The sequence below is a fragment of the Triturus cristatus genome, chromosome 5_2 (assembly GCF_964204655.1).
Source record: "Triturus cristatus chromosome 5_2, aTriCri1.1, whole genome shotgun sequence".
Taxonomy (NCBI): Eukaryota; Metazoa; Chordata; class Amphibia; order Caudata; family Salamandridae; genus Triturus; species Triturus cristatus.
This window is the reverse complement of record NC_140588.1, coordinates 510,954,948-510,976,576: the sequence shown is the minus strand read 5'-3', so window position 1 is coordinate 510,976,576 and position 21,629 is coordinate 510,954,948.

Sequence of the window (21,629 nt, the reverse complement as noted above, 5' to 3'; positions counted from 1 at the left end):
AAACCAAGCGGAATACACATGCCACGGACGCGGGGAGCGACCAGGCTGGCTCGCAGGGTGCTCAGGGGATGGCGGAGGACACTGAGGACGACACTAGAACTATCCTACTGGAGTTGCGTGCTGGCATGAAATCGATTGATAGTAAAATAGATGCGTTGGCGACCGGACTGGATGTAGTCGAGAAGAAGGTGGATAAGCACGAGCACTGGTTGGATGTTTTGGAAAATAGACTTTCTGACACACAGGACTCGCAAGCTAAATCACGGACTCAAATATTGCAGATGGAGAAAGTCCTGGAAATCATATGTGCAAAGAATGAGGACTTGGAAGCGCGCTCCAGGCAATAATCTGCGCATTATTGGTTTGCCGGAGTCGACCGCCATATCCAAAATGGAGACGTTCATTGATGGGATGCTGCGTGACCTGTTTGGCTCGGTGCTGTCCCCTGTGATGATAGTGGAGAGGGCGCATCGTCCTTGGGTCCCAGACCGCGGCCGGAAGTGCCGCCCCGCCCGATCATTGCACGCCTTTTGAACTATGCTGACAGAGACGCTTTCCTCCAGGAGGATAGGGCTAGGACACTGGTCACTTACAAGGGAGATACGTTGTCTTTCTTCCTGGATTACACCCCTGGGGTGCAGGCAGCCAGGAGGGAGTTTGTGCCAACCAAAAAAATACTGCAGGCGGCATCGGTGTCATATGCTATGCTCTACCCGGCCAAACTGAAAATAACAAATGAAGGCAGGCACATTTTTTCACGGATGCAAAGTCGGCTCTAAAATTCGCAAAGCATATTTGCAAATCAAAGCCTCGGCGAGAAGGGGTGGAGACTGCAGTGGCGACAGCGGGACTGGAGGAAACAGACTGAACTTGGTGACATTGCATTCAGTTTGATGGTGGTGATGGGGCCTTTTCTTTTCCTACATGAAGGCAGCACTCACGCATAAATGTTGTTTTGGTGATAACTGTTCACTGGGCAGGGGGCGGAGGATACTTCCTGCAGGTTCTTGTTAATAGTTTCATAATGTTACAGTCATTTACTGTTGTCCAGGGTATTAGACACTGGTGGCATATATTGCTTAAGAGCACAGGTGGACCGTATTGTCTTAATCTGGCGACCTCACTTCGGTGGAAGTATTCGTTGCCGATCCGCTCCCCTAGCGGGCATTCCCCAAATGGTTGGTTGGACGGTTACAGGGGGGGATGTCTGGGTGGGGGGTTGGTGTCAGTCTCAACCTAATTGGGAGGTTAGAGTGGGTGGGGGTGGTGGGAGGGATGGGGGTGGTATGTGTTGTATTTTTGTAGTCAGTTTGAAGTTGGACGGTACGCGGTGTGTGCGGCAGGTTGGTTTAAACAGAATCGCTGTTGGTAGCACCCCCCTTTGGCCGCTCGAGATAGTGCTGGGTCACATAGTTACTGCTCAGGATGGTAATGGGTGAGAGATTTCGAATGTTGACCTGGAATGTCAGAGACCTTAATTAACCTAAAAAAGTAAGGCAAGTGCTGGCCTATTTGAATCTGCATTCTATCCACATAGCTCTGCTGCAAAACATACTGAGAGGGGCATAGCAGGGAGATGGGTGGGTTTTAGGTTGGTGGTCTCATACTCGTCATATGCATGTGTCACGATGATCTTGATCAAACGTGGGGTGGCATTTCAGCCAGCTTGTACGTATGTGGATGATGCAGGAAGATGTGCAATGGTGCAGGGCAGGTTGGGAGGTGTATTGGTTACTATAATCAATGTGTACGGACCTGTAGTGGATGACCCAGGATGTTTTGTTAGAATGTATGGTGTATTGAGAACCTGGCGGGAGGCCACTGTTTTGTGGGGAGGAGACTTGAATACATATTTAAATCCTGATTTAGATAAGTCCAATCCAATGTCTCATTGCACTCCCAAGATAGCCAGGAGCATTGTATGTGCCATGGAGGAATTTGGGTTGCGCGATGTGTGGAGAATGAGGAATCCTTTAGAAAAAGAAGGGGCGCATGCGACACCATCGCACAATAGCTGGTCGAGACTAGATTACTGGTTGGTGGGAGAGGAGGCCATGGACTGGGTGCGGGGAGTGGTGAATTTGCCGCGTACACTGTCAGACCATAATCCCGTACAGCTGGATTTGGAAATTCCGACGGCCTTGCGGCTCCCGTTTACATGGCGTCTGCGTTCTGAGGCATTACTGGACCCAATATATGGGAACACTGTGAGGGAGGCCATTGTACAATACTTCTCAACCAATAAAGGTACAGTGGAGGAGGCCTCAATGCTGTGGGAGGCATTTGAGGCAACAATCAGAGGGGTGTGCATTGGAATCCTTAGGGACATCAGGATACAGCTGCAAAACACTGAGAACGCCCTGCGTAAGTTGGAGAGTAGATATGCTGAGACTCCTACGGCAGAGGTGCTGGTCCGCATCAATTAGTTGGTCAAGGAATATGACAGGCTAGCTGATACGGAAACAAAGTACTTATCGTGCAGACACACAGCGCGCAGGTATGGGGAGGGAGGACGGCCTGGGCGCACACTAGCGCTTAAGATTAAGGAGCGCTCGGAACAGGCACATATTGATAAGATCACGAACGTGCATGGGACGGAACACTATCACCCGCAGGCCATTACAGAACAATTCCGGAGCTTTTATGCGGATTTGTACACTTCTAAGAGGGGGGGGGTGGGCGACGGAGGTTGAGATGGAGGACTATTTGGAAAATGTAGCATGTGCATGGTTATCGAACAAGCACAGGGAATACTTATGTATGCCCATTGATAAACAAGATATCAAGGCAGCGATCTTGTCACTCTCTAACGGCAAAGCGCCAGGGCCTGATGGCCTTACAGTGGAATTTTTTAAGAAGTACGCGGACTTGCTCGCCCCACACTTATTAGAGATGTACGCCGAGGCGCATGAGACCGGAAAGTTGCCACCCTCTTTGCGACAAGCATTGATAATAACACTGCTCAAGAAAGATAAGCCTCCGGACAGATGCGACTCTTATCACTCACTGTCCCCGATCAATATAGATGCGAAGATATTGGATAAAATTTTAGCGACTAGACTACAACCTCTGATGCCGCGGCTGGTGTTGCCTGACCAGTCGGGTTTTATTCCCAAGAGAGCTACATCGCATAACCTCAGGACGTTTTTTTCCATGTTCCATATACTAGAGCCGAGCATGTCAGCGGCAGCTGTACTGCTGGACGCTGCGAAAGCGTTTGACTCGGTGGAGTGGAAGTACATGATGTTTGTTCTGCGACGGATGGGATTCCCTCCATTATTTTTGCAGTGGATAGCGGTATTCAACAGAGGCACAGGGAAACGGCACTAAATTTTACATATCGTCCAGTGGCCATCTCACTCTACGCGGACGACATGGTGCTATTTGTGCGTGACCCATCTCGATTCCTGGCGCAGTTGTTGCGTGAATATGTCCGCTTTGGCCAACTGTCGGGTTTCCTTGTAAATTGGGATAAATCCATAATTATTCCGCTGACGGAATCCACTAAGCAGCCAGATGTGGAATTCCAGCTGGCATGGTCCACGGATCCGGTTAAGTACCTTGGAGTGTGGATCCATCGAGATCCAAGTGTAGTGATACGTGAAAATTATGGGAGAGCATACTCTAGGCTGGAACAACAGGTGGACGTATGGGTTTCACTACCAATGTCTCTCGCAGACCCCATCGCCTTAATTAAAATGGTGGTGTTGCCGCGGTTTCTGTACCTATTTATAAACATTCCAGTGGTGCTGGCGACGGGTTTATTCAGAACATTCGAAGAGCTCTGATATGATTGGTGTGGGGTGGTAAGACTGCACGCGTGAGCTGGTCAACGCTAACTAACGGGTACGTCCGGAGAGGCTTTGGAGCGCCGGATTTTTTTGTTTACTATCTCAGTGCGCAGGCGCAATATATATACTATTGGATGAGACCGCACGCCTACACTCCACATGTGGCGCATCCGGTTCCGCTACATAGTATAATCACACATCAGGCGCGTGGAACTCCGAAAACCAAGATGAATGCTGTGGACACCACCATAGCGGCATGGCAGGTGATAGGGCGTCTGGCACAGAAGTTACCGGTATACGCACCAACCATGTACATTGAATATCACACGGCGCTTTCGGTCACTCGATGCGTCTGCTCAGGGAGGCAGGCTTCTAGCGGATGCAGGACATATACCAGGATGGGTCATGTGTCACCACAGATTCTCTTCAATACATTAGCAATCAACCACTGCTATTCAGATTTGCAATGCACAGGTTGCGCCAGGCGATCAGGGTACACTATACCACCTACCCTTTGGAACCTCCCAAGCTATTAACACTGCAGCTTGCCCTTACCACACCCACCAACAAGAAACTGATTTCCAGGTTATATAAGTCAATCAAGGGTGAAAGCACGCATAAACCGGACAAGGGCTTGGAACGCTGGAATGCCTGTCTATCTGAACCAATTCGGGAGAAAGATTGGAAATATGTGTGTGAGTTGACGGGACCTCTTAGCATGAATGGAAATTTGCGCATTATACACTTTAAATATATACATCAGGTATATTATACTCCGGCATGGCTTCATGGCTTTGTTATAAGTGAGACGGATTGCTGCGTGCGATGTGGGAAAGGGAATGCAGATTTTTTGCATTTGGCGTGGGGATGCAGCAAGGTGTATGAGTTTTGGGAAGTGGTGGTGAGAAATTTAAAGACTATGGTGGCTGTGGAACTTCATTGCACGCCAAGTGTCTGTTTGCTTTGTTGCGTGCCGCATGTTAAGGGAGCGAAAGGGAGATTTGTGAGATTAGCATTATTGGTTGCGGCGCGAAGGGTGGCGATTACGTGGGGAGGGAGAGGCAGCCCGAAAGAGGAGCACTGGCTGCGGGACCTGGTGTATTGTAAGGACAACTTGGAAACATACGCGGAGGAACTACCTGAGATTTCAAGGCCAAGAGACATTTGGGAACCTTTACGTTTATTTTTATTGAGTAGAGTGGCGGATGCTGAGTAATGGGATGTATCTCAAAGGGTTCGAATGATGGTGGCGGGAGGGCAGGGGGGGTGAATGACAAGTAGATTGACATGTGCTGCATTTCTCCAACTGTTAGAGTAACCTTTGTTTAGAATATTGGTGAGGATTTTTTGGTTTTTTTCTTTTCTTTCTCTTTTTTATGTTTGTTGATTAGTATATGAAGATGTGAATATACGAGGAAGATGATGTGTGGGAATATTTGGCTGATTTGATTCTAGTTTTGTTATGAATTCTTTTATGGGGACTGAGATGTTTAGTAATGTTCTTTATTTGCTTTTTGAATAAAAATGTATTAAAAAAATAAATAAATAAAAAAAGAATACACTCCACGTGTTCGCCCAACAAAAAACAGCACCCGTGGTATACAAAAGACTGCAAGCTCAAAAGACAATCTCTTACCTTAGCAATTAGAACTAAAAACTGCTCCAGGGTTAAAACGGCCAGGAAGGATTATAAGGTTGCTTTGCATAAAGCAAAGATTGAGTGGGATGAACGTTATTGGCAAGAGCTGAAGTACGCAAGTCTGGGAAAGAATAAGAACCTCTTCTGGTCCTTAGTGAGTCGGGGAAACAAGAGGGATCTAGGCACTATGCCCAACCATATTACCTGCCACGAATGGCAGGATCATTTTGCAAAACTATATTCCACTATAGAGGACGGATGTCTGGAGGAGCCATGCGGCACCACAAACATCCCTCCTATAGGGGACGTTAGTGATTCCTTCTCACGGGCTGAAATAGAGTCTGCGATTTTGAAACTAGTCCCCGCTAAAGCCCCAGGAACAGATGGTCTGCCAGGAGATTTATTTTTGTTCGATCCTAGAGGGTGGTCGTGCTATTTTCAGCTACTGTTTAATGCCATAGCTGCAGGATGCCCAGTTCCAGAATCCTGGAAAGGTGCAGAAGTAGTTCCTATTCACAAAAAGGGTGATAAGGAAGATCCCTCGAATTACAGGCCCATAAGTCTGACTGGTGTAATACAAAAGGTGTTAGGTAGGGTCCTCTTACAGTGAATCCAATCATGGTCTGAAGAGGAGGACATCCTCTCACAATACCAGGCGGGCTTTAGGGCCAGGACCGGGACAATCGACCCGGTTTTTAGACTAATGCTTATGTATTGGAAAGTTGTTTTAATTGAAAAAGGCAGCCTCTACCTGGCATTTATTGACTTAAAAACAGTGTTTGATCTGGTACCTAGGGCTAAATTGTGGCAGATTTTAAAAGATATGGGCATTCCACCGTTAATTCATAATTTACTAATCCATCTTCATGAGGGAAACTATGCTCAGGTAAGATGGGGGGCCCAAGGTCAGATGGCGGAGCAGATTCCTGTTGGCAAGGGAGTCCGCCAGGGCTGTGTTATGGCTCCCACCCTGTTCTCTCTGTATGTGAACAGTGTGGTGAAGTTCCTGCAAGAAGATCCAGCTGATGCCCCTATCCTGGCGGGCGACAAAGTGCCAGCGCTTCTGTTCGCCAACGACACCTTGCTGATGTCAAAGACTCCAGCAGGGCCACAAAAATTATTGAATAGATATCAATCTTTCTGTGATGCACGGGGCTTAGTTATTAATACCACAAAGACAAAGCTCATGGCTTTTATCCCCCACAAATCTTTTAGGAATCATTTTACACTGAATGGTATCCCCTTGGAGGGAGTTGGGAACTTTGAATATCTTGGCATACGACTCTCTGATAAAATGCACTGGAGGCCCCATTTATCAAAAATGCTTTTGAACCATAAACGCATGACCGGGGCACTAGGCAAAGAACATTGCTCCTTGTATAGTAGGCCAGTTGCCCTGGCGCTCGTAGTTTATGAAGAAAAGGCAGTTAGCTCGGCTCTGTATGGAGCCGAGCTTTGGGGGTTCGAAAACGTGGATGAGTTAAGTAGGTCCGAGCACAAATTTTTGAGGGATTTGGTAATGCTCCCCGTAACACCCCATTAACACCTTTAATGTCTTTAATGTATGACATGGGTAGGTGACCGTTCAAAGCAATTGCTAGGCTACGCCCATTGCTTTTTTGGGCATGCGTAAGGCGTACTGAAGAGCTTACCAACTACGCCTCAGCTCTAACGGAGGTAACGAATTTGGATGTGGACCATAGGATCAAGTGGATATCATATATGAAGAAAACTATGATGCAACGTGGCCTAATAGAATCATGGGATACCCAAATCCCCCCTAGTAAGGTGGAACTTAAGCGTTATTATTGAGATTGGATTGATAGCCAAGAGCTCAGCAAACCAATTATGGGGAGATTGACAGAGGAGTTCCTTATGTTTAAGCAAACTAGAAGCCTAGAGCCCTACCTAGACGTGATCCAGGTCCCACGAGATAGGACTCTGTATTTTCAGTTTAGGTTTGGCACTCTCCCTGTTAATGCCTTAATGACAAAGTGGCATGCAGCTGAGAACACAACAGAGAGTTGCCCCTGCTGTGGAGCCCCGGTTGAGTGTGTTACTCATGTCTTGTTTGCTTGCCCTGCCTATAACAAAGCAAGGATTAAATGGTTAAAACCAATATGCAGTGACATGGGCACTCGCGATCACAGGTTTGCTCTGCGCATTTTAAAATCTGATCCCAGTGTTTTATTCTCATGTGGATTGGCCAAGTTTTTGGGTCAAGCTCGGTTAGTTAGAATCAAAGCCCTACGTGGTGTGACTTCAATTTAGGCAATTGTGACTCTAGCGTCAGTTAAAAAAAGCTGTGTTACATAATTTGTGCTAAAACCAAAGATTATATTGGGTTGCTCTATTATTTATGAATACCGTTTATGATGAATATAGCACAAGCACTTTATGTACTGATTATTATGATGGACTATGCCCCTTTTATCCTTCTTTTTTTGTATTTTTATTATGACTATTGAGTACCTGGGGTGGAAGGGACTTGTAGAAAGCGACATATACATATTTTTCTAAGATTAATGTTTTTAGTGAGATTTGTTTTATGCTTTGTATTTTAACATGCTGCTAATAATGTCATGCCAAGATATTTTTTCAACAAACTTTTATATTTAAAGATCTTTTTATTACTGAAGATATATTGTCTTATTGTATAAATGTCAAATAATGCTTTTCTTGATACATGTTGTCGAATAAAGCTATTTGAACTGAACTGAACAACACAGCAATCAGCAGGCCAACACAGCAATGCAGATAGCAAAGTGACAGTCTCACCTACAGCACAACAGCTCTTTTTCCTGGCAGAATGTCTTTGGTTCCAGCAAAGTTCTGAATTCTGGTGTTAGGGGTCCAGTACTTATACTCAATGTGACCGTGGAAGGGAGACGTGAAGAAATGCTTTGAAGTGCAAAAGGCCCTGCCTTTCCTGCCCTGGCCCCATACTCACTACAGGGGGGCATGCAAACCTTTGTGTGGAAACAGGCACAGACCTATTGAGGTGCAAGTGTCAGGTCCTCCCTCTTATCCTGTCTCAGGATGGCCCATCAACGTGCAGATGACGGCTCCGTCACACCTACTCTGCCTTTATGTGTGGCTCTCTAGAGGGAATGCAGGAAGCCAGGTGTCACCCACCCTAGACATGTAATCCAGGGACAGGCAGAAGGCACTGAATGGTTTAAGTTAGAAAATTACAACTTTCTTAAAGCAGCTTTTTCAGAACCACAGTTCAGAAACCAACTTCACCATGAGTTGTGTTTTTAGATTGTGAGTCCAGAGACACCAGATTTGATTTTCATATCTTGTCGCAATAGGAAACTACACTTCCCCATGCTAACCTATGGGAGAGATAGGCCTTGCAGTAGTGAAAAACTGAATTTAGGAGTATTTCACTACCAGGACATGTAAAACTTAAAGTATGTCCTACTTTATAAATACACTGCACCCTGCCCTTAGTGCTGCGCAAGGGCTACCTTAGGGGTGACTTACATGTAATAAAAAGGAAGGTTTGGGCCTGGTAAGTGGGTAAACTTGTGAGGTTGAAATTACAGTTCAGAACTGCACACACAGGCTCTGTAATGGCAGGCCTGAGCCATGTTGAAAGTGCTACTGAAGTGAACGGCACAATCAGTGCTGCAGGACCACTAGTAGCATTTAATTTACAAGCCCTGGGCACATATAGTGCACTTTACTAGGGATTCATAAGTAAATGAAATATGCCAGTTGTGAATAAACCAATGTTACCATGTTTTAACCACATGAAGGGGGTGCTGCTGTACTGCCCTGAAACTGTGTGCAAGATAGTAGTAGCCTGTTGCATGTTGCTCAACATCGCCATGCAATGGGGCTTAGATATAGACATAAACCCTGATCGACTGCCACATCCAGGTTCAAAGGGTGGGACGCGGAACAGACCTCAGGATCTACAGGTGTGGGAATAACTAGTTGACTTTTTTTTACATGAGCTTTATAATTTTATTGCTGTATTATTGTGGTTGGACAGTGTTTTATCAATGATGAAGGATGGACACATAGGCCATCATGAGACAATACTGTTGGAATACAAAAATGTCACAACCAGCCCTGTTAAGCTCCATTTATTAAAACATTTACACTTCACTATCCCACTTACATCTGTCCACTAACATAAAATCATTCACATAATTCACACAAGTACACTTGTTTAACCCTTAAAACGAGATTTCACAATATGTTAATTAACTCCCTTTAACATTTAAACTCCTACCCCATGTCTTTAAAGTCCTTCTCATGTGGGGTAGAGACCTCCACATGCAGGGTGGGACAGAGACATTGGCGTGTGGGTTGGAGATGTGCAGCGAAGACAACCTCCCTTCTATGGGGAGATCTCTTCCTACTACTACAAATGGATATTACATACAGGAACAGGAAGTGAGCCCTTAACTTGTCATTCTAAAACATTCTTTCACCACACGATCCTTTTCCATCCTGATGCTCCTTAAAGAATTAAAAGCTAAAAAAATGGCTGAAGGACAAGAAGAGTCACGAGCTTTTAGTAATTACGTATAATTTGTTAGGTGATCCTCCACAATTACCTTCAGCTACACTGGGGGGGTGGGGTCCAGACACCCATCTGAGCACTGCAGCACAGGCTCAGATTTGGAATATGCTGCAGTGCAGTGGGTGTCCACAATTGCAAAAGAAAGAAGTGCCACAAGCATTGAGAGAACCTTCAGAGCTGGGCCTGTATAAAGGCCCAGACTATGCTTGTCCTGTGCTCCCACCCAACTTTTTGGCACGCCGCATTAAGCCACTGCATAGGAGAATCTTGAGAACAGCCTGGCCAACACTCAGGGATTATCTGGAAACTTTGGAACAGCAGAGAGGTTGTAAGCGTAAAATGAGTATGTTATTATAAAAGCCTATGGGGCATATTCTCAAGAACGTGTGATAATCATTGCAAAATTAGCTTAACGCAACTTTGCATATCGCAGTCTATCGCGGGAAAACAACGCCGTGTTAACGTAGTATTCTCAACCCGGCGGCACCATGCGATAGTCCCATGATAACGTGTCAAATGACCGTGGTAAAACCAGCGCGAAACCGCAAAAATGCGAAACACGAATGTGAAAAAGTTGCAATGAGGCCAAGCGCGATACAAAAATCATCGATAACCAGCGACAGGCCTGCAATTCCCACTACGTCATGCTGGTAAATGCACTATAAGTAAGTAAGTAAGTAAATTTATTTGTGCATGATTAATTAAAATCTTTACAAATCGGATAAAAACATTTTAAAAAGTTCTGTCTGTCTCGTAAAACAACAATCCTCAGGCTCTCGTGTATCTGACCCCAGCAAGTTCAAATTTTTTTACGACCTGACAGTTTATTTTTGTTTTGCTGGGGTTGAAGCAAAGTTTGACTGCCTGTCTGCATGTCCGGACACCATGAGTCTTGAAGGCGTCTCGCAGGAATTTATATCTCAGATCTTTCAGTTCGGGGCAGATGCACACTGCGTGGACAATATCTTCCTTTCCGGCTTTGCACAGGCGGCATTGTGATTGAAGATTTTTCCTTATCCAAGGTGGTAAGTGAGGAAATACCGGGATTACGCCCAAGCGCAATTTTAGAAATTTTTCTTTCTTTTTTAAGTTCATGCCAACATTAAGGTATGCCTGTGGTTGCAATGTACCATAGTCGTTAAGGATTATCCAGCCGTGTGCTTTTTTTGTTAGGGCTTCCTTATCTTCGATTGTGGAGATACTTTTTGCTACTTTTTTGGCAGTTTTTTTAAATGTCACGTGGTCTGTCGGGGTACCCCACAAGTCGGACAGACCCAGCACTTCAAGAGAACCTATTAAGTACTTCCTCGCTGATGATTTTTGGTGCTGAAGCGTCTCTTCCCAAATGTTGGAGTTTAGGGAATCTTTGTCGGCGTTGCGTATCTTGTGCCAAGCAACGACGTATGCACACCGCCTTTCTAGAGTTTGCTTCATGATGCCAAATTCTAGTCGTATTTGTGCGGGGGAAACGTGTTTTGGCAGGTTGAAGATGAGCCTGTAGGAGTTTGATATAACTGTGTCCAGGAGAGAGGCATCCTTCCCTTGAAGGGATTCGCTCCCATAGGTGAGTGTTGGTTTCAGTTTTACACAAAGTACTTGAAGAAGCGGGTGGAAGGTCAAGTCTGGGAGTTTTGACTTTAGAGATTTTAGAGCAAGGGAGATTGCCAGCCCCTTGCCTCGCAGAGAATCCAGCTGATACTTGAAGGAGATCTTCGAGTCCAGTGTTACACCCAAGTATTTGTAAGTTGTTACGTTTTCCATCCGTTCTCCGTTTATGTACCAGCTGTTTACCCTTTTCTTTTTATAGTTGACTGCCATTGTTTTAGATTTGCCAAAATTTATTTGCAGGGCATTTTTTTTCGAGAAGGAGTAGGTGGTGTTTAACAGATGCTGGAGGCCTATGGGCGTCTGGCTGATAAGCACCAGGTCGTCTGCGTACAGCAGATTGGATAGTGTGGTCTTCCCTAGCTTTGGTGCGTGGCAAGAACTTTTGTCTAGTTCGCCAGGTAAATCAGCTAGGAAGAGATTAAATAACGTTGGAGCAAGGACACAGCCTTGTTTAAGACCCTTTGTTGTTTCTATAGGTTTGGAGAGGTGTGTGCCTGCACCTAGCTTGATTTTAATCCAGGTGTTAGAATGAAGTGCTCTCAGTACGTTTAAGAGATGAGCAGGTATATCCCATTTGACCAGTTTTTTCCATAGCTTGTTGCGATCTACATGATCGAACACAGCGGTGTAATCGATGAAAGAGAGATATAAAGATTTATTGTTTTCTCTTGCTGATTCCATCAGTAGGGTCAGGGCCATGATGTTTGTAATTGTTCCTTGACTCCGACAGAATCCGGTTTGAGTGTTCGGGATTACTGAGTTTTCTGTGGCCCATGATGTTAGTTCCTCTAGTATGTTCCCTGCAAAGTATTTTGCTTCTACGTCGATTAAGGCAATCAGACGATAGTTTTTAGGTTCTTTTTTGTTCGAATGTTTGTAGATTGGACTAAATATTGATCCATGCCATGACTCGGGTAGTATCTGGGATGTTTTTACGTAGTTGAATAAAGGTGTTAATGCGACGCTCCAGAACTCTACGTCGTTTTTGTACAACATTGGTGGTGTGCCGTTGGGACCAGGAGCTCCTGTTGGTCTTCCTTTCGCTATTTGTCTTTTGATGTCGTCTGGCCCAATGGTTAATTCATGTGAGTCTGAGTCTGTAAGGATGTCTAGGTCGATCTTTAATTCGGTCGTTCTCGGTAGGTGGGTGCTATCTTTGGTGTTTTTTTCTTGTTGGGCACCGGCGGCCATAAGATAATTGCCAGAACCTTCCATCATACTGTCCGCACTCATACTTTTTGGCGCTTCATCTTTGATTGCGTCCTCGCTGTTAAAATGCCTAGCTAGGTAGTGTGTCCATGCTTCCTCTGTGATGTTTGAGTCTATTCCAGGGTGATGTGGGTTTTTTATTTCCTTGATCATCCGCCAGAATTTAGAGCTGTTTTTTTGATTAGCTTCGTGAAATAATTTTGCCCATAGTTGATCGTTTTTATTTTTCTGTTTCTCCCTTTTCTTCTGTTTTTTAAATTTTTTGGCTTCCATCAAGGTTATCTGCAGTTCTTTGTTGTCTGGATCTTTCTGTATCTTTCTCAGTGTTTGATTTATTATTCGTTTTTGGATCTTCATTCCCGGAGTGAGTAGAGTTTTATTTGCGGTCTCCTTTACGTGGGTACGCATCTTTGACGACCCTTTTGATAATTTTGCAATAATTTTTTGAGTGAAGTTTTGCCATTCTTCTGATGGTGTGTTTGTGCACTTTACTGTGTGAGTGTATATGGATTTTACGTCAGAGCTTATGGTGGTAATGTTGATGGAATTGCAACGGAGCCGCCTAAGATTTGAAGTCGTGTCTATCGCAGGACCTTTATATAGCTCTACGTTTGGTAATGCTCTTGCTTTTGTAAAGACTTCTTGGGGGAGGTGATCACTGAGGTCATTTACCCCTATCCTAAATGTTGTTACCGTGGGGAACATGTTTAAGGATGTAAAGGTGTAGTCCAGATGGGAGAATTGTTTGTTGGAATGAAACGTTGGAGCTGGTTGATTGTCGTCAGCAAGGTGCCCGTTCAATGCCCTTAGGTTGAGGTCTTCTAGTTGCCGCAGTAATTTTTTTGAGCTCGTTGTTGATTTGTCGGTTTTTGCCATGCTTTGTCTTGGTACGCCCCATGCGGCGCTGAGTTCTTGCTGGATGTTACTATCATGTCCTGTGTTAATAAGGAACATGTTGAAGTCGCCTCCGACAATGATCTGGTCGGAGGGGTCTTCTTCGAAATTTTTTTCAATACCTTTATTAATTCATTGGCTGCCTTTCGTTTTTGTTTTGGATGGATGTAAGTATTTATTATTATGACCTCTTGGGTGTGTTGTTGTAATGTTAACAAGATTTTTACCATCAAAATTCCGCTTGGTGGAGTTATAAAGAACTCTGTAGTTCTTATTGTTCCTATTGTGGCTATGGATGCCAGGATTGCAAGGCCTCCTGATCTGCGTCCAAAAGTAGAATTTTTGCTGGCTGGGAGAAAACATGATGTGAACCCTTGAATTTCAAATGATTCTTCCTCCCAGGTTTCTTGGAGCAGCAAAAGGTCGAATGAATTTAAGTACTGTAAGAACTCAGGGTCATGTCTTTTACTTGCCAGACCGTTGATGTTCCAAATACAGATTTTTATTTGTTTAGCTTTGTCTGTAAGACTCTCGGTGTTCTGACCCCTTTGTCAATTTAGATTGTTGGCTGTATTGATGGTTCGTTGGATCGATGTCCACTTCTGAGTGGTGATTCGCAAATTTTGGTCGTTTTGCATGAGTTCCTGTCCGTTGACCGTTATTTTCTCGACTTTAGAATGTGCTGTCGGCGAGAAGCTCCTTGCTCCTTTTAGTACAGAGTTGGTCTTTTTTCGCGCCGGTGAACTGGGCGGTGGTAAGAAAGGTGCCGGGTATCGAAGTTGTTCTACAACTCGTAGGTCAATCCCCCAATGTTTAAAGATTGTTTTTTCTTCCATTATCTTTTTTGCTGTCTCGGGTGTGTTCCAAGTTGTTTTTGTTGTCTCTTGGTGACAGAAGTCGTTACTGGGAATGAATTCGATTTGAAGCAGGTCTGAAGAGTAGATGTTCTCTAGACTTGTTATTGAATGAAGGAGTTTGAGGATGTTTCCCCTGTTCAATATATCATCCCTACCAAGGGACCTATATTCTGGTACAAAGAGGATGACACTGGAATTTGCTTGATCGATCACGATTTTGGAATTTGATTTGAGGTGTGCGTAGCTGTTATGGTTAGACTGGGAATGGCGGCTTGGGCTGCTCGAGGTAGAGTTATTTGGTTGTGCTCTTAGTGTGGAGTCGACTCTTATTTCGGTTATGTTGCTATTAGTTGGGCTGCTTGAGGATTGAGCAGATTCTGCATTATTAGTGATCCTTGTGGTAGGGATAGTTTTTTGTGTTAAGTTAAACTTGGTTATTGGGGTGTTGGTTTTTCTTGGTGCCCAGTTTTTGTGATCAGGTGTTTGTTTGTTTTTTCCCGGTTGAAATTTCTGGGTTGGGCTTCTAGTTGTCTTTTGAGCTATGGCATGAAAGGAGTTAGTTGGCTGCTCTTGTGATCTTTCTGGTCCCTCTTGTTGCGGTGTGCGTTTGTTTTTTTCCGGTTGAGATTTCTGGGTTGGGCTTCTAGTTGTCTTTAGAACTATGGCATGAAAGGAGTTAGTTAGCTGCTCTTGTGGTCTCTCTAGTGCCTCTTGTTGCGGTGTGCGTGAGTGTTGCTCCGTTTCCGTTGCTTCTATGACGCTTATGCTTTCTTCTAGCTGTGAGTTAAGCTGTTTTTTGGTATAAGGACTAGCGTTTAATAGAAGCTTTTTCCTCCCTTTCTTTTTTTTCCTGCGGATTTTGTTTAGTGCCTTGCTATTCGCTACTATCAGGTCAGTTGAGGTTGCTGTTAGGTTTGTAGGCTCAACACCTGCATCCTTTTGCTGGGTTAAAGTAGATTCCCAATTCTCTGCGGTTGGGTTGATGGTTGATCTCGAGGCCGCTATTAGCTTGGGATCCTGTAGTTTTTGTTGTGGAATTAATGTTGTATTGCAGTCTTGCATTTGGGGGATTGTTGTTTTTATTTCTCGCATCAGGTCCCCTAGCATGGATGGCATTGTAGCTAGTTTATCTAGTATCAGTTCACAAGAGCATGATTGAAACGGTGATTTGATCGTGTAAGTCGCTTCCTGGCCCCTTTTTATGAGACCGTTTAAATCAGATATCTTTCCCTCAATGCCTAGTATTGAGGTAGCTATTGATTGTAGGACAGTAAGCTGTATATCCATCTTTTGCGATTGAAACTCTAATGCTTTGGCCGATGTTTGCAGAGTATTTATGATTATAAGCCATGGGATTTCAGATAGTAGATTTGGCGTGCTTTTGCTATTCCCCTGGCTTAATAAGATGTTTGGTTCTTCGAGTAGAGTAATGTGCTCATGTCGTTTTCCGCGGAGCTAATCGTGGAATTGAAGTCACTATAGTGGTATAGAGTGCGACGCATTTTTGAGTTGAGGTCAATTGACCCACTCTGGGCACTTGTTTGCCCCCCGTAGACCGTTTCTGTTATAATTGGGGTCTCTATTTGTATGGGAGTGAAGTTATTCAATAGAAGTTGTTCTTCAGATGTTTTTTCTTGTTTGGTGCCCAGACTGTCCCGGGTTATGGTGTTGTGTTGATGCCCCTTTGGGGGATTGCTATTTATTTGATAAGGCGGCGCATCATTGCTGTTCCCGCTATTTCCGCCCTTGGTGCCCTCTACCTTTGATAGGCTTCGCGGTTTCTGATTCTGGTTCTGGTTCTCCTGAATGTCCTGACTTTCCTGGTGCAGTTTGTTGATTTCGATTGGGTGTTGCTCCTCCTTGGAGATAAAATTTGGGGAGTTAACTGCCTCGGCGGGTTCGCCCATTTTTAATGAAGTCTCTCTTATGTGGGTGTCCATGTCCGTTTCGCATTTGTTGGCCAAGCTATGATGGTCTCTTCTAGTGGCACCTTGGTCAACCTTTAACAGCAGTGTTGTCAGACTCCTCATCACTAGTGGTGTATTTTTTGTTAGTGGATCGTCTGGTGAGGTGCTCCCCCCTCCAAGCAATGATGTATCGTTTATGTCGTTTGTGTGACTGTCGGAGCAAGCATTGATGGGTGCCCCGAGTATGAGAGGGGTTTGCAAACCTTCTATACTTCCAGTCTTAGAATAGATGGCTAATCCTGGGTCTTTCAAGAAGGAACATTTTGTGTATATCTTGGGTTGTTTTGTGCATTTCCTTTTTAATTCTGATGTTCCTTCTATAGAAATGAGTTCCTTTGGCTCACTAAGGACCTTTAGTTGTGATTTGGTCTTGGTGGTTGAGAGCTGCAGTATTGGTGGTGATAAGCCGGGTGCAGCAACTATTGGTGGTTCCGGTTGTTGTTGTTGTTGGTGTACCATGATAGAACACAATTTGGTGGAGCTTGCCTTTAATGATGTATTGTCCCGCCCTTTTCTATTTCCGTTTTCATTTGCGGTTAAAGCTGGAGTTGATGAGGCCATTAAGTCGCTTCTTTCCATCTTGGTTGGGGTGTTACGAGTTTTCACTAAGGGGCCTTGAGGACCTTCTTGATGCAGTTTTGTAGGCAGCTCAAGTTCCCTCTTTTTCTTCCTGGGCCTTGTAGGGGATTTAGGATTGAGTAGCAATTCCCTAACTCTGCCAGATCTCATTTCAGCTGCCTTGAAGGCTCTGGTTGAAGTTATTGGATTGCGTTGATTGGGTGTGTTGTTCCGTTGAATTAAGATTGAGGTAAGTTGACATAAAGTGTTTTTTCCTTTAGTTCTGCTGTCAGAGCTTTTTTTTTTTTTTTGTGCCCGCCTAGGGCTCCACGCAGGCACGCAGGCGCGCGAGGTAAGGTAAGGTGCGCAGAGAAGGACAAGAAGTGCAAAAAGGTCAAAAGGTCAGAAGCAGTGCACTTGCACACGGTCAACTTTTCGCCAGTCAAATGCCCAGATCCCCTGAGCCAAAACCTGTACGCTTGTTTTGCGAGTGGGCGCCTGATATCCCCTGATGTCGCCTGACGTCAGCTGGGGCAAAGGGAACGAGGAGCGGGGAGCAAGCGAACAGAGGGGTGATAGTTTTGGTGGAGTAACCGCAGGTAATACCTCAGAGTTACAGCAGAGAGGATGACAGGACAAAACAGGACAGAATAAAACAGAGCAAGGCAGTGCAAGGCAGTGCAAGGCAGCAATCGCTCTTTACCGCTCTTTACCGCACTCCACTGGGTGTTTAGCTGTTCCAGTTACAATCCGTTGCGACTCCAACTCCATGTTTTCCGCGATCTTCCGGCACCTCGGCTCACTCCAGGACTCTCTCCACGGCCTTGCGGGTCCGGTGGATCAGCAGTAGATCGGTAATGGGTCGGCAGTCCAGTTGGTGGTTTAAGCGGCGGCAGCTCAAAGGCTCACCGCTCGCACGTGCCGGCTTCTCCTCCTAGCGTGACGTGAGTAAATATGGAGAAGGGGGAAGCGGGGCACTCAAGGCACACAAGGCACACAAGGCGGGATCGCAGGCTGTATCCGATGGTAGGCTGCTGGCGGTATGCGGGGTGGGATGGTGGTAGGAGGCTGATGCAGAGTAAGATGCTGAGTAAAACTGCCGCCTGGGTCCCGCTGAGTGCCAAGGCACTATCAGGGAATAGCGAGGCCGGGCTGTGGGGCTACGGGCTCACGCTCCCACCGCTTCGCGACTTTCGCTCGCCTCTGTCCCCTCCTTTAGCACTGCTTGCCAGCAACGGGAGCCATGCGCCGCTGTACAGCTCAAGCTCCTCGGGCTCCTCCTCGACTCGCCTCTCACTGCTCGCCGCTCGCCGCTCACCTCCACCTCTGATGCTCGCTTCGCCACTGCTCTCACTGCTGCTCAACAGCGCTCATATAAAAGCAACAGAAAAAACACACCAAATCAAACTACGTAGCACCATGGATGCACCCGGACTGAGTGCAGAGGACAACCCGAACCCCACAAGCCCCACGGAAGACCAGCCAGGAACCCCATGTTTCGGGAAGGGCAAGGAGAAGAGGAAGACAGGGTTCAGTCTGCAGGAAGACCGGATCATCGTCACGGAGGTGATAGAACACTACCAACAACTCTTCATCACCTCCACTGCGCCATTGGCAACACAAACGTAAATATGGCAGACCATTGTTACCAACGTAAATGCAGTCCAAGTGTCGAGGAGGTCAATGGAGGAGATCAAGAGGCGCTGGCATGAAGTGCACAGCCAAGCCAAAAAGAAACTCGCTGCCAACCGGAAGGCAGCAAAGGCGACTGGAGGTGGGATTCCTGCGCCACAGGAGGAGCTGGATGAGCTGGAGGAAATGGTGGCCACAGTCATCAGTGTTGAGACGGTGCAAGGAATTGGCGGTCTGGACACAGCTCGATATGACCTGACCCAACAGGGTGAGTAATGACCAGGGACTGGGGGGACGGAGGGAGATGGGCACAATGGCACACATGCACAATCATGTGCAGCACACTGCACACCCACAATGAGTGTGGAACATGTCCCGGATACCCTTGGCACACTGCAGCACACATAAAAACATCAAGTAGGTTCCGTCCACAATGTGCACAAATGGGCCCCCCTCCATATCACCAATGCCACAACCTACCATTGCACATGTGCTGAATCCAGAAAAGTAGCGGCTCTGTGAGCCACACTGACAATGCAAGTGATACTGCATGACAAATAGCATGGCTGCAGTCACAATACATGACATGGTGCACGAAACGACATTGAGGAGGCTGAGTGTGGACCACATCCGTAAAGGAGCAGGTCACACTCTGACACATCCACGTGCACCTACAACCCATGACGTCAAAAACACATCTGCAGACAAACAATGCACAAGAGTACAAAATTTGTCCAAGAGCACAAATGACCCAAGTCACGGACATCCCAGCAACCGAAAAGCACACAAGTCAAAGGCACACTGACTCAAAGGGTTAAGAGGCCACCAAATCAAGGCTGCAGGAGCGACTCGCCAACAATGCAGCACACACACATAGCAATCACAGTACATCAACATTGACGACAATGTGGTACAAAGTGCAACCCTTACACCACAGGACAGAGGACACAACTGGTGCCGTTTGTGCGTTGAAACTGGCCAATCACATCTGGCATTGCATGACACTGTGAGATGATAATGTACGAGTACAACAACACATCCGTCATGTAGTCGAAATGTCCACTGTCTCCAATCAAATAGCCAGCTTCACCAAAACAGTCACAATGTACATTGTCATGCAGTCTGAATGTAAACATCTACAATGCGTCAACATATATGGAACACACTGTTGACCTGCATCTCCCCTTTACATTGCAGAGGGACAATCAACCTCTCCTGCACAGCAGACCACACATCTCTTCAGTGATGATGAAGAGGACACCCTGCACATTTGCTCAGACACCCTCCAACGGCTGATGGACAGCCTCCGCACCCCATCCTCAGGAGCACGGCAGCCCAGCTGTATTGCGGTGAACCACACCCTGCACAGACCACACACTAGGAAGCACACACCACCACGGCTGCCTCCCAGGACCCCCACGACCAACACATGGAGTTCCAGCGCTGTGTGTTAGGGTGCCAGGAGAAGATGGCTGATCAGCTGCGGGTAGGGTTCGACCTCATGGCAGCCAAACTCAATGGCATACGTGGGTGTCTGAGTCTCCTCAGGGACCACTTACAGTCCCTAACAGACACTCACTGTCCGCACCATGCACACCAACAATCCTTGGCTGACATTGCTGGGGCCATTACTCGGATACAAGAACTGTCCAGTCAGACAGGCTCCAGCGATGACAGCACAGAGTTGGCACAGATGCGGAGGACAATAGAGACCATGGAGCTGATGCAGCCTGGAAGTATGGCTGCCACGGCTGAACACCAGCAAGATGTAGCTGGGATCTTCCATGCCTTGCAGATCCTCATCTTGCCATTGCTGCCACTGAGCCTGTACCAGATGACTGCTGCAGGAACCTCGACACATACATATACGCTCCCTACGTGTCATTTGCACACAGTGATGCAGTCCTATCACCGTTACACCCTGATGTGTCAGTGGCACACAGTGATGCAGCCCTATCACCTTCGCACACTGATGTGTCAGTGTCACACAGTAATACAGGCATAATACCACCACACACACCTGGCACACCGGACACAGAAGACGTCTCAGAGGAGTAAGATGTGGAGGGTAATGACTGTGTGAAGAAGGAGGTGGTAGCATCCATCCCCGCCATATAGCCTGTCTGTGCCTGGTTCAGCCCTATGCATCATGCCCTGGAACAACACCTCCCACTGACCCCCGAAACACTCTGCGACATTCACCTGGACCCGACATGGACTGCCATATCTGCTCTGGTACCAATGACACAGCAATCCGGCTGTGGACTGAACACTTCCTCTTCAGATTAACTTTGCATTCCCCCAAGGACTCTGGTTCGGCCCACCACTGGGCAACCATGTAATGTGGGCTTGAAATGGCCATGTACTGCTCCAGCTCCGACACTCCCCAGAATGTGAATAAAACATTCCAAATCACACAGATGTGTCATGTCTATGTTCACTCGCTTATAAAAGTATAGATGAATGTAGGAACATTGATTGCACTAAAATGTATGCCCTGGTAAATGTCATCAATGCGCATGTTTGATCCTGACCCACAAGGCCAATTAGATGACTGTGAAGGTGTGAACTAGCTGTGGCCTCATTGCACATGAAAAACAATCTCGTTACCACCAGCGTAGCCCCACGTCCATGTATTAAATAGGGCTGTGTGTAGAAATGTCAAATTTGGTAGCAGTCCTGAAGTTCTGTCCCCATCACATGTGACAACAGAACGTCTCTTCACATACCCACCCACACACATCTGTTTGGACACAGTCTGTTTTGATGGATAACCTTGATCTACATGGCAAGAAGTTGGACACCATACTCTGGGGACACTTAAGAGCACATGTCTGCCAGCAACTATCCAAACCACAATGTCTGGCTCACATAGGTGGAGCTGTCAATAGGGACTCACCCCCAATTTACAAACGTCAATCAATCCTCCCTGTG